Consider the following 12,911-nt stretch of genomic DNA (forward strand, 5'->3'; position numbering starts at 1 on the left):
AATAACCTCTCCGAAATAAACAATAGGACAAACATAGTGGCGGCAGTAGCTCAGTCTGTAGGGACTTGGGAACCGAACGGTCACCGGTTTGGACCAAAACAAATACGGAGGGTGGACTGGTGGCTGGAGAGGTGGCAGTTCACCTCATTACATTACATATCACTTGTAAGACGTTTTTATCCAAAGCGAGAATAGAATATTCGACCATTTCTGCAATAAACCCTAATGGAACTGAAAAGAATATCCTCTAAATGTAATTCTGACGCAAAGTAGCATTTAACTGAATACAATATGAAGTACGGAACTGCAGGTGAAAGGTTACCGTATATTGGCCACAAATATGAGTCAAACATACACCTGCTGATTCCACTGAAGAGCCAATTTGCTGATCAGCAGGTGGGTGTGCAGGTGAGTGCTCCAGCAAACTTGGAGCATGACTGTTATTTCTTTAACTAATTGGCAGAGAAAAGGCACAGAGCTTTGGCCACTGTATACAGTGTATGAAACTGTCTTGTTTGTTTAGTCGTTTAATTTATTTGTTTATGACAGCATTTAGCATAAGTAGAAACAAGGTGACCTGCGTTTTTGCTCCACATAATGACGGATAATTAAATTATGATTATCCAATTTCTTATGAGGAACGTATTGAGAAAAGCTTTATGAAAGAAGAAGACAAATGTTCGCAGTTACATTGGTCTTGGAAGACTGCTAATGGTTCTTTGTGCAATTATCCCTGACCGCGGGGTCTCCATTGAATGTTGTAATTTCCCATAAAAGCACATGCAGTTGGCATAAAAGGCCAGTTTGAAAAGAAAAATGAAGAAATGAATGGACGAAAGGATGTGAAATGATCCACTTTAAAATCTAATGGCATTTTCCTTTTCAACTATACCTGATTAAACCTTTGAGATGTTGATGTATGCGTGGAAATGCGTGTGCGTGCAAATGTTCAAAAGGTGCTTGTGTTCTTGTGTGACGAGCCTGCCTTAAAATGTGTGTGTGCACATACAAGTGTGTGTGCACATTCAGGTGTTTGTGCGCTGCAAAAATAATCCACAAAAGTCTTTTTTTTTCTCCATCCTACAGTTCTGCTTTTCTAAGAGATGGATAATAAACTGCTCATCACACAGGACCCTCGCCTCAGCTTTTAGCATCCCCCCATGAAGTAGAGAAGAGATGGAGAAGTCTCCGTCTGATTGTTTTTATACCCTTTTTTTAGCCTATTTGCCAGAAGACACCGTGCTTATTAGAGATCCCTTTTCCTCCTCCTTGGCTTTTTACAGCCCAAAGTGGACAGTTTCTATTTGTCCTGCTCTTGTTCACATCTCTTTTCTCCAGGTGAAAAAGCACAGACATGTTGCTCTTAACTGCATGCTTTTGGCACTATCACCCTACCCCAAAATGGAGTTACTTGAAAAACTTCAAATTGCCACCCTTTCAGCAGTCAGGGGAAATAAGGGGCGGAAAAGAATGGCAAGCAGGAAATGCTAGCAGCGACTTTCAGTGACAACAGGTCTTACGAAATAAATAAAGATGAAGAAAAGACACAGTAAGACTCTAACTTTTGGAACAGTAAATAATGGAGTGCAATTGCCATCATTATCCTCATTATAACCAAGGGGAAATATCTAGAGAAGCATTTGCATTAAAGGACACCTGGAAGAAAAGTATAGAGCAGATTCATTGGCTTGATCAAACTTCTATATAAAAGGCATTTCTAAAAGGTTACTCAAAGCATGAGAGCAGGTGGAAATACATAGTTTTACCGTTTCTTCCATCTTTTTTCACTCCGACGGTTGTGTTTGGCATTTAACAAAAGCTTTTAACTTTTCGATCCAGCCTCATTTCAGAGCACAATAGGACATTTTAACAGTGTAACTTTGCAATCCTGATGCAGCTGAACTTTTCCTGTCTTTTTCTGACAAGTGGGTGATTTCTGCTTTTTTTTTTTTCCTTAGAAATTACAGTGATCACAAATGCATTATGGGAGGCCAGTTTGCCGCAGTGCTCAGCTTCGCAAAATGTGAACCGGCATACTGTGAAGGGGGTGGGGTGACGTCTGTAGGCTGCACTTTCCTCTGCCTTCTGCATGGATGGTTAATGGATGGGTACAGGTGCAGATTCTAGCCCTTGTGCTATAGAAAAATCGAAGTTTTGCATTTATATAAGTAATATAGGCAAGATTTACATACACTAGATGCGGCGCAATTACTGTTCTTATCATGGATTATTAATTCTGCATTTTATTGTTTAAGAATTAATCATATTTCACAAGATAATCATATTTTGAAATGTAGAATCTTACGCTCCTTATTGCTGTGAACTGTGAGTGTATGGAGGTTTTCATTCTGGTATTTCCTTTGTATGTTTTACAATCGGGTCTGTTTCCTTTTACCTTGTTTAATCAAAACTCTGGTAAGTTGCCAAGCTGGTATACCAAACATAGTTAAAGAAAGAAAGTGTGAAACCAAATGATTTTAAATGAAGAAAAAAAAATGTAATACACACTGTCCTTTTACAGCTATAAATAAGACTCAATTAAAAGTATTACAGTACACGCTGATATACGCAGACACATTAGATCCGACCAGCAGCATTTTAAATGTGTTTCCTGCCCAGACCTTCCATGCCAATTACAATATATTCACCCTCAGACAGTGTGTGTGAAGTGAGGGGGCACAGGCCAAGTGTGACAAGAGCACCAACAAAACACAACTGCTATATTTTATGGAAGTGTTTCCTGTTTTTCCTTTCCAGTGAGCCAACCCACTCAAATTACATCTCATTTAGCCATGCACAAGAGAGGTTCATAGGCTAAATATATACTGAGCACACACCAAGCTAAAAAAATGAAGCCTTAAAAGTCATGAGAAGATGCAACTCATTGCTTGAAAAAAAATGTATTTTTTGATGAAGCGTTATTCATTTTCACAGGGCTCGCAATTAATCACGCACATTTTCTTCAACATCTTGTTATTTATCCTAGCTGGAAATAACTCCTCAGCCTCGGGCATTTGTTTATCTGATTCTTGATTGGTTATAAGGGAACCCTCCCGGTAAACGTCTTCATATTTTCATTTTCAATTTGTGAGGCATCATTTTAGATGGAGAAGGAAGGATAGTGAAAAGCAACAGCCAGTATATGCAAGTGTTTTTGCACACACTTATGTAATGTGAGTATTTTTTATTATCCATTGCTTTCTTTTGTTCATCGCAAAAAAAAGATAGTTGTCATTTCATAATTACAGTTTTCTCTGTAAAACAAACTTGTTTTCCTTAGCGTTTTCTCCGCTCTTCCCTTCATCCTGTCCTGCTTTTCCTATTTACCAAGCTTTAAAGAGGCCCTATTCTGCTCATTTCAGGTTCATAAGTGTATTTAGTTTCTCCATGTGACATGTCTCCATGCTTTAATGTTCAAAAAGCTCTTTCTTTTTCTCATGCTGCCTGTGCTGCAGCACCTCTTTTCACCCTCTGTCTGAAACAAGAGCCCAGTCTGCTCTGATTGTTTAGCTAGCCGGCTCTGTTGTGATTGGTCAACCGCTTAGAGATATCCTGCCCCTTAGCCTATCACAACAAATGTGATGGAACGCTAGCCAATAGAGGCTTGAGTGTAACATGGTGATGTCATTATGTTACAGAAGTAAACAACGGAGTCAAATCGTGAAGTTTCAGGCAGGGGGCGGGGGGGGGGGGGGGGTGGTTGGGGTATTTTGGGATTGTAGCCTTTACAGACCATTTACAAGCACACAAACCTATAGAACACACTGCAGAAAGGGAGACCCCCAGAAAGCATAACATGGCCCGTTAAACATAAGCAAGTATGGGCATATTGTTCATGAGCAGGTTTATGAATTAACAGGTTACCTGTTACGGGATTACGTTTTCAGGATACCCTGAGAGATGCTTTAAAAAAAGATGTAATCAGATTACTGCTACATTTCTAGCATTTCTACACGGACCACTATTGCGGTAAGCATGTTGTAACTTCCGGTTGTTGTTGTTGTCATCTCCGGGTATCCCGTGTGCCTGTTCTGTTGCTGATAGCTTATTATCTTAACTTAATCGATCGTTTTAAAACTCTTGATCACGGCAACTGCCTGACGTTGTAATCACACGTTACTACAGCTTAAGCACTCACAACTCTCCTTCTCTTAGCGACTGTAATTGCCGACACTCTTTTCGGGTTTGCTAACGGTAGCTACTTTAGCTTGATAGCTAGCCATGGCTCTTTCCCCACCCTCGGGTGCTATTTCCTGCTCTAACTGTCTCATGTTTGGTTACTTCCCTACCATCTTTACTGGTACTGATACATGTGTTAAATGTAGTATAGTTGTTAGGTTGGAGGCGGGAATCATAGCCATAGAAGCCCGGCTCCGCATCTTAGAAAGTAACTCAGCTACAGTAAAGTAGTGATGTTACGTATTGCGCCGAGGCTTCGGAGCGTGTGTCGAGTAATCCCCGAAGCTGTTTGTGAAGCATGTATCGAGGCTTGCATCGTTTTGGGCCAGTGACGTCATCGATGACAAACGAAGCCTCGCTGCCTGTCGATACCATGTGACTGCTTCACGAAGCGATTCAGATCGGTTGAACCGGTGAACCACAACGCTTATACCCATGGATGAATAATAAGAACCATATTACCCCTCCTGTACCCGGGCCCGGTGACACGATGGAATCAAGAGAGCTCAGACCCTCACTTATAGAGGACGGAACATGTCATAATAAATAGATACAAGCATAAATAAATGTAGGAATAAAAACATCAATAAATACAGGAATACATATGTTGCAGTGTTTTCAGGGATTTAGTGTGTGTGCTGTGGCTCAGCTGGAAAGCAGTTGACTCATGACCGCAGGGTCCCTGGTTCAACGACTGAACAATACATATTTTCTGTTGTTTATAAAAGCTACAGCTAAATGAGATAATGTAGTTAATACATGTATTCTTTGATATGGTTTAGCCTTTCTCAGGCAACAACATGGTTACGTTTATGAATATTATTAAGAAATACAAATCCCTCTTTGCAATGTTTACCAGCCTCCCGGCCCGTCCACACAGCGGCGTGCATTGAAGCTTCCAACGCTTCTGCCCATTCACTTTGAATGGGGTGACGTCACTTTTAGCCGAACTGCATTTTGGGAAGCGACGTGGAGAGTTGCTGGCGTTGCTCGCTTAAAAAGTTGAGCAATGTTCAACTTTTGACGCCTCGACGGAGGCGTGAGCCAATCGAATCATATGCTAGTACAAGCTCTAGCCAATCAAACCGCGTGCTTGTGTGTCTGGGGCGGGAGATTAATGTGATTGGTTGTTGGTCGAGTGTCAGACACGCCCGCCGGCAAGCGTCAACACACGCCGCTGTGTGGACGGGCCTTAGGCTTTTCAATCACAATCATTAAACTGGAATAACTACAATATTGTTAACATGAAAATATGATTTTATGTTCGTTGTTTAGAGTTATTCTAAGGCTTTACTCAATGGGAACTCGGTATGAGATCGAGCACACTGTTGAGATGTCCAATCTGCCTGTTTTACACACTTTGACCAGCAGGGGGGTTTGTGTTCAAATGAAGCCCATGATGAAGCCTCATGAGATGAACCCTTTTGCGAACCAATTGGCTGGAAAGCTTCAAAGCTTCATAAGGCTTCATCTCGCCATCACTACAGTAACGGAGCGTCCACACTACAGCTCCAAAAATAGCTTGGAGCTGGGCGTGTCTGGAGCTTGGGGATTTTATTCAAGCAACACGACCAACAACCAATCACATGAATCTCCCGCCCCCGACATACAAAGCAAAAAACCCCGGGGATTGTATGGGAGCAATATATATATAAACTCCCCAAACAGGCGAAAACCTACCAGTTTCCCCCACTGTCTCTGCCACCTCCCTCCATGCCTGGTTCCTCCGGTTTGTATCCCAGTAGGTGAAGAGGGTCTGGTCATACAAAACCGGGTGATTTTCTATGGCGATAGTTAGTTTCTTCTCCGACTTCTTTTGAAATATAGAAATGAACGGCGGGATATCTCTCCCAGCTTAGACGCGGTTTGATTGGCTACGGCTTCAGCTGTCAGATTTTGGGAAACGGGATTTGATTGGCTGGCGCTGGCTACTCCGGCGTCTCAGGCGACAGAAGTTGAACAATGTTCAACTTCTGTCGCCTGAGACGCCTGAGACGCCTCGCTCTGCTACCCACAATTCAGTTCGGCGAAAAAGCGCGGCTACGTGACGTCACCCCATTGAAAGTGAATGGGCAGATTGGAGCAGATTGGAGCTTTCGACGCTGTCGACCCTGTAGTGTAGACGGGCCGTGAAGCCCATGTTAGCCGGTGCGGACCGGGAAAAGGTAGCTCCTATTAGCCGTCCCCCGGCAACTCCCGAGCAGCAGGGAGACTGGGTGACTGTTCAGAAGGGGCATAACGCGAAACCCGCAGGTCCCCACCAACCCGTTCACGTATCTAACAGATATTCCCCACTCAGCGAGACACCCGCTGAGAAGCCAACTCTGGTTATTGGTAGCTCTATTATGAGACACGTGAATTTAGAGACCGAAGCCTCCACAGTCACATGCATTCCGGGGGCCAGAGCGGGCGACGTTGAGGGTCCGTGTACTTTTTGTCAGTTTGATTTTTCGTTTAAACCAAAAGCCAAAAAACGGAAAGCAGCCTTTTTTCGTTTTTGATTTAAAACGAAAAAACCAAAGCCGTTTTTCCGTTTTTGTTGTCTGAATAAAAAGACGGATAAACAGAAAACCTAATTAAAAAAGGTAAGTGTACGTTTTGTTAGTTTGATTTTCCGTTTGAACCAAAAAATGAAAACAATGAAAATACCAGCCTTTTTTCGTTTTAAATCAAAAACAAAAAAACGTGAAACCAAAGCCATTTTCCTGTTTATGTTAATTGTCTGAATTAAAAAACGGATAACAAATAAAAAAACGGTCTGATTTTGGTTTTTCATTCAACTTCATTCAATTTTCCGTTTTGTATTGAAGAATGAAGAAAAGCAGTCCGATGGACCGGAAGTTAAAGAACATATTTCAAAATAAAAGAGAAAAAGACCCAGGCTGCTTCTCAGGTCGACTATTTTCATTTCCTCGCTCCTCGGTCTCACCGGAAGTTGATTTGCCTGCGCCATCTTGAGTACCATCCCATGGCTCTTATTTCTGCCAGAGGATCGAGGAGCGATCATGGAGGAGCGATAACCGAGGAACCACCAGACCATCCTCCGATGAAATCCTCAGATACTCACCCCGCCCCCTTACTGTGTATCGCTCACTGATTGGACGAGGCAGTGCATGCACTGATCTGATGCTTCTTGACATGAGAGCAATACCCCAGCGGAGTGAAGAAAATACATGAACCTCACGGGACGGGAATTGTATTCCTATTGTGCACTCTAATCAATATTAATCAAACTATTGTTCGTTTAAATACATTTTAAGAATGGCGTTTATCTTTTTTGAGAATGACTTCTTATTTTATTTCATGTATTTGGATCTACAACAGATGATACTAATGTTTATGTCAGTAAATGTGCACTAACAGAGGCGGGGGTGTTTGTGGAAATAACGGGTACAGAGCTGGCTGCTGCCAGACGAACAGCTGTGCAGCGTCATCACAAACGGACATCGCTTCACGTGACGCTCCGGAGGAAAGGACGTCCCATTGCTCTTAAAACTCATTCCCCTGCTTCTCGTGGTTTCCTTGCGTCGCTCCATGCTTCCCTGGTGGGAGGGACTAAACGCAGGGAAACGACGCAAGTGAGGGAAGCAAGGATTTCATTTTATCGACCTGAGAAGCAGCCCAAGAAGTCTGACGACCCTTGGTCCCCCTGCTTCCGGCACCCATGCTGACGAGGATACGTTTATTTCTGCATTCACATGCATATATGCGTTTATAGAGATTAATACAAGTATGCAAGCTCTGTGCATAACTTTATTTCGCTGACTTCCGGTTTGTACTGTGTCGGCAAATCCAGTGTCCAGCTTGTCGCTGTGTGACAACCATTGAACAACGTCATGTTTGTTGCATACCTGCAAGATTTACCTGTGACAAATGTCAGCGATGTGAACAGAACTGTCGCCCTACTTTCACCTGCACCCAGCAGCAAGCGGGAGAACAATATATCATACAGTCGACCCCTAAAACAGTTCACACAGTAATGGAACAGTTGTTAAGCATTATTTTGTCCAACTAGTCTCTACATTATGAATTTGATGTTTGTCTAAACTGCTAAGAAGCTGACAGCTGAGTTAGAACAGAAAGACATGCAGGCCATAATCACTAGACGCTCAAAAGAGGAATGTGTGTGTAAGGCTTACATGAACTGAATTGAAACACTGTCCATTAGTTGATTAATAAACAAGACATTCAAGTCAAAGTTTTAGGCATTTTCATTTGTATCACGCTGTAAATATGAACTATGAATGAACACATGCAATGTGGAAACACACAAATAGGTTTATTCTCAAAACTCATAATAACTTATGAGTATTGAGAATAAACCTATTTGTGTGTTTCCACATTGCATGTGTTCATTCATAGTAATAATAACTTATGTCTTAATCTCTATAAACGCATATCTGCATGTGAATGCAGAAATAAACGTATCCTCGTCAGCATGGGTGCCGGAAGCAGGGGGGCCAAGGGTCGTCAGACTTCTGGGTCTTTTACAGCATTTCCATTATATCCTCCTGTCTTTTATTTTGAAATGTGTTCTTTAACTTCCGGTCCACCGGACTGCTTTTCTTCATTCTTCAAAACAAAACGGAAAATTGAATGACGTTTTTTTTTATTAGGTCTTCTTGTTATCCGTTTTTTGATTCAGACAACATAAACAGGAAAACGGCTTTGGTTTCACGTTTTTTCGTTTTTGATTTAAAACGAAAAAAGGCTGGTATTTTCGTTTTTTTGGTTCAAACGAAAAATCAAACTAACAAAACGTACATAATTTTTTTTATTAGGTTTTGTCGTTATCCGTCTTTTGATTCAGACAACACAAACGGGAAAACGGCTTTGGTTTTCCGTTTTTCCGTTTTAAATCAAAAACGAAAAAAGGCTGGTATTTTCGTTTTTTGGCTTTTGGTTCAAACGAAAAATCAAACTAACAAAACGTACACGGACCGTAGTTATGCTAAAACAATGTCGGACACCGTAATCTTCTCTGGTCCCCTCCCCAATCTGATCAATGATGACATGTATAGCCGCATGTCATCATTTCAGCGCTGGTTGTCTTGGTGGTGCCCAGCAAACAATGTGGGCTTCGTAAATAATTGGACAGCCTTCTGGGGAAAACCTGGTCTGATTAAGAGAGACGGCATTCATCCTACTTTGGAAGGTGCAAATCTCATTTCGGCAAACATTTCAAGGCTTTGTGGACTTAATCCATGACAAACTGGAGTTGAGACCAGGAGGCGGAGTCGCAGTTTTACACGCTTCTCTGCGCTCTCTCCTAGGCAGTCATCCATAGGAATCCCGAACCCAATAACATAACCAATATTAGCGGTGTGTGTGTCTGCCCAAGGACAATTTAAGGTAAAACCTAATAGAGGTGTCATACATAATAACTAGGGCCGGGACTTTAATTAAATTCAATTAAGATTAATTAATTACACAAAAATTAACGCGTTAAAAAAATTAACGCATTTTAATCGCACTTATTTTTGCACAGCGGAACGTTTCTCACTGGATGAGTTTCAGGCGTACCGATTATACTGGAGCACCAACTAACGTTCATGACTTCAGCACGGTGAACAATAGTCAAACATGAACGAACAAGCTGATGAGAGTCATGAGACCGCTTTGGTCGGCCCCGTGGATGGGAAATTTTGTTTTAAAAAACGGACGGATGGAAGCGTCGATAAGAGCACGGTTGTGTGCAAATTATGCAAAAAAGAATGTGCATATCACCGCAGCACATCAAGCCTAAAGTATCACCTAAATGCAAAGCATGTAGCAGCTAGCGTGGACGTTAGCCCGACTCCGAGTGCAAGGAACCACACCCTGTCCCAACCCACACTCAACCAGATGACTGGTTTCAGGGCCAGGATAAGTAAGTCCACGTCTGAGAAAATAACCAGCTCCCTGGCTCACTGGATTGCACTCGACTGTAGACCACTTGGAGTAAAATCCATGTGAAAATTGCTTCTCACTGTTCTCAGGTCAAATATGTATATTTGATTAAAAATGCGATTAATTTCGATTAATTAATTACAAAGCCTCTAATTAATTAGATTATTTTTTTTAATCGAGTCCCGGCTCTAATAATAACCTAATAAAAGTAAATGTAACAACTACTACAGTGCAACAAAACAGGAATATTAAATGTGGTCTCTTAAACATAAGGTCTCTAGCATCTAAAGCAATATTGGTAAATGATTTAATATCAGATTATAATATTGATATATGCTGTCTCACTGAAACTTGGTTAAGACATGAAGAATATGTCAGCATAAATGAGGCCACTCCACACAGCCATATCAATACTCATATTGCCCGAGGCGTGGGCCGAGGAGGTGGAGTTGCAGCAATCTTTGACTCAAGTTTACTTATCAATACTAAACCAAAATGAAATTATACCTCCTTTGAAAGTCTTGTTTTTAGTCTTACGCATCCGACCTGGAAAAGTTTGCAGCCAATCTCATTTGTTACAGTGTAGCGTGTACCAGGTCCTTATTCAGAATTCTTATCAGAATTCTCTGAGTTTTTATCAACTTTGGTACTTAAAACAGATAAAGTAATTATCGTAGGTGACTTTAATATTCATGTTGACGATGATAAAAATAGCCTTACTGTTGCATTTAACTCTATATTAGATTCTATTGGTTTCTGTCAGAGTGTAAATAAACCAACCCACTGCTATAATCACACTCTCGACCTTGTTCTGACTTATGGTATTGAAATTAGTCGAACCGCATAATCCTGCTTTATCCGACCATTTCTTAGTAACTTTTGAAGTACTGTTACTAGACTACAAAGCATTAGTCAAAAGCTCCTGCAGCAGAAACCTATCTGCCTGACTTTATAAAGTGTGTTTATAGGCACTACTGCTTGTAGGCAGGCATAACAGTCGACCCATGTTCAGGGGAGGTGGGTTTAGTTTCCTGCACGCCTCGACGTAAGGGAGACGTAAGCGACGCCACCTCTTAGCTCCGAAGCTCTTGCCTCTAGACCGACAATTTTTTGGAGCTGGAAGTGAACCCGATTCCGGAGCTAAGAGCCGGCGCCGCTGTGGTGTGAACAGGAAAAACCGGCGCTTTTCAGGCTCCAGCTCCGAGCCGGAGCTGAAAAAGCGCTGGTGTGAAAGGGGCATTAGTGCTATAGCCAAATTTAAGGAAGAGATTCCACCAATACTTAACTCGATAGCATGTCTGCATGTAGGGGAGGAAACTTATACAAAATGTACACCACCCCAAATTGATCATGTTGTTGATAGTGCTACAGATGCACTGCGAATTAAATTAGACTCTGTTGCTCCTTTGAAAAAGAAGAAAATAAAACAACATAGATTAGCTCCATGGCATAATGCCGAAACCCGCAAAATAAAGCAAAAGTCGAGACAACTTGAAAGGATATGGCGTTCCACTAAACTTGAAGAATCTCGTTTAATTTGGCATATTACTCTCAATGAATATAAGAAAGCACTGCGTAAAGCGAGAGCAGCCTACTACTCTTCATTAATAGATGAGAATAAGAATAATGCCAGATTTCTTTTCAGCACTGTAGCCAGGCTGACAGAGAGCCATAGCTCGATTGAGCCTTCTATTCCCATAGCACTCAGTAGTAATGATTTTATGTGCTTTTTTAACGATAAAATTGTTACTCTTAGAAACAAAATTAATGACCCCTTGCCTTTGACCAGTATAGTGTTATCAACAGCTCCCGGAAACGTAAGTTCTAATATTACACTAGATAGTAAACTAGAATGCTTTTCAGCCATAAACCTTGAACAATTAAATTCAATGATTCTCTCTTCTAAACCATCAACGTGTATGTTAGACCCAATTCCAACTAAGCTGTTGAAGGAATTTTTTCCATTAATTAGCACTTCTTTATTAAATATTATGAATATGTCTTTATTATCAGGCTATGTTCCACAATCATTCAAAGTAGCAGTGATAAAACCGCTTCTTAAAAAGCACAACCTCGATCCAGAGGTTTTAGCCAATTATAGACCTATTTCTAATCTACCGTTCCTCTCAGAAATTCTTGAGAAAGCGGTCGCAAAACAGTTGTGTGATTACTTAAAAAACAATGATTTATTTGAAGATTTTCAGTCTGGCTTTAGAACACATCATAGCACAGAGACAGCTCTGGTTAAAGTCACAAATTACATTCTAATAGCCTCTGACAAGGGACTTGTCTCTATTCTTGTTTTGCTCGATCTCAGTGCTGCATTTGATACTATCGACCATGATATCTTATTGCAAAGACTAGAGCACTTAGTTGGCATACAGGGAACTGCTTTAGGCTGGTTTAGGTCCTATCTATCTGAACGCTCTCAGTTTGTACGTGTCAATGATGAATCTTCCACGCAAACCAAAGTTAGCCATGGAGTGCCACAGGGCTCAGTGCTCGGACCTATTTTGTTCACATTATATATGCTTCCGTTAGGCAATATTATAAGGAATCATTCTGTAAACTGTCATTGTTATGCGGATGATACTCAACTATATTTATCAATCAAGCCTGATGAAATTAATCATCTAAATAAAATTCAAGACTGCCTCAAGGACTTAAAAACGTGGATGACCTTAAACTTTTTGATGTTAAACACGACCAAAACTGAAGTTATTGTACTTGGCCCTAAGAATCTACGAAACAAATTATCTAAAGATATACTAACTATGGATGGCATTAATTTGGCCTCCAGTGAGACTGTAAGGAATCTTGGTGTTATATTTGATCAGGATTTA

Source organism: Pseudochaenichthys georgianus, chromosome 6, assembly GCF_902827115.2.
Source record: "Pseudochaenichthys georgianus chromosome 6, fPseGeo1.2, whole genome shotgun sequence".
Lineage (NCBI taxonomy): Eukaryota > Metazoa > Chordata > Actinopteri > Perciformes > Channichthyidae > Pseudochaenichthys > Pseudochaenichthys georgianus.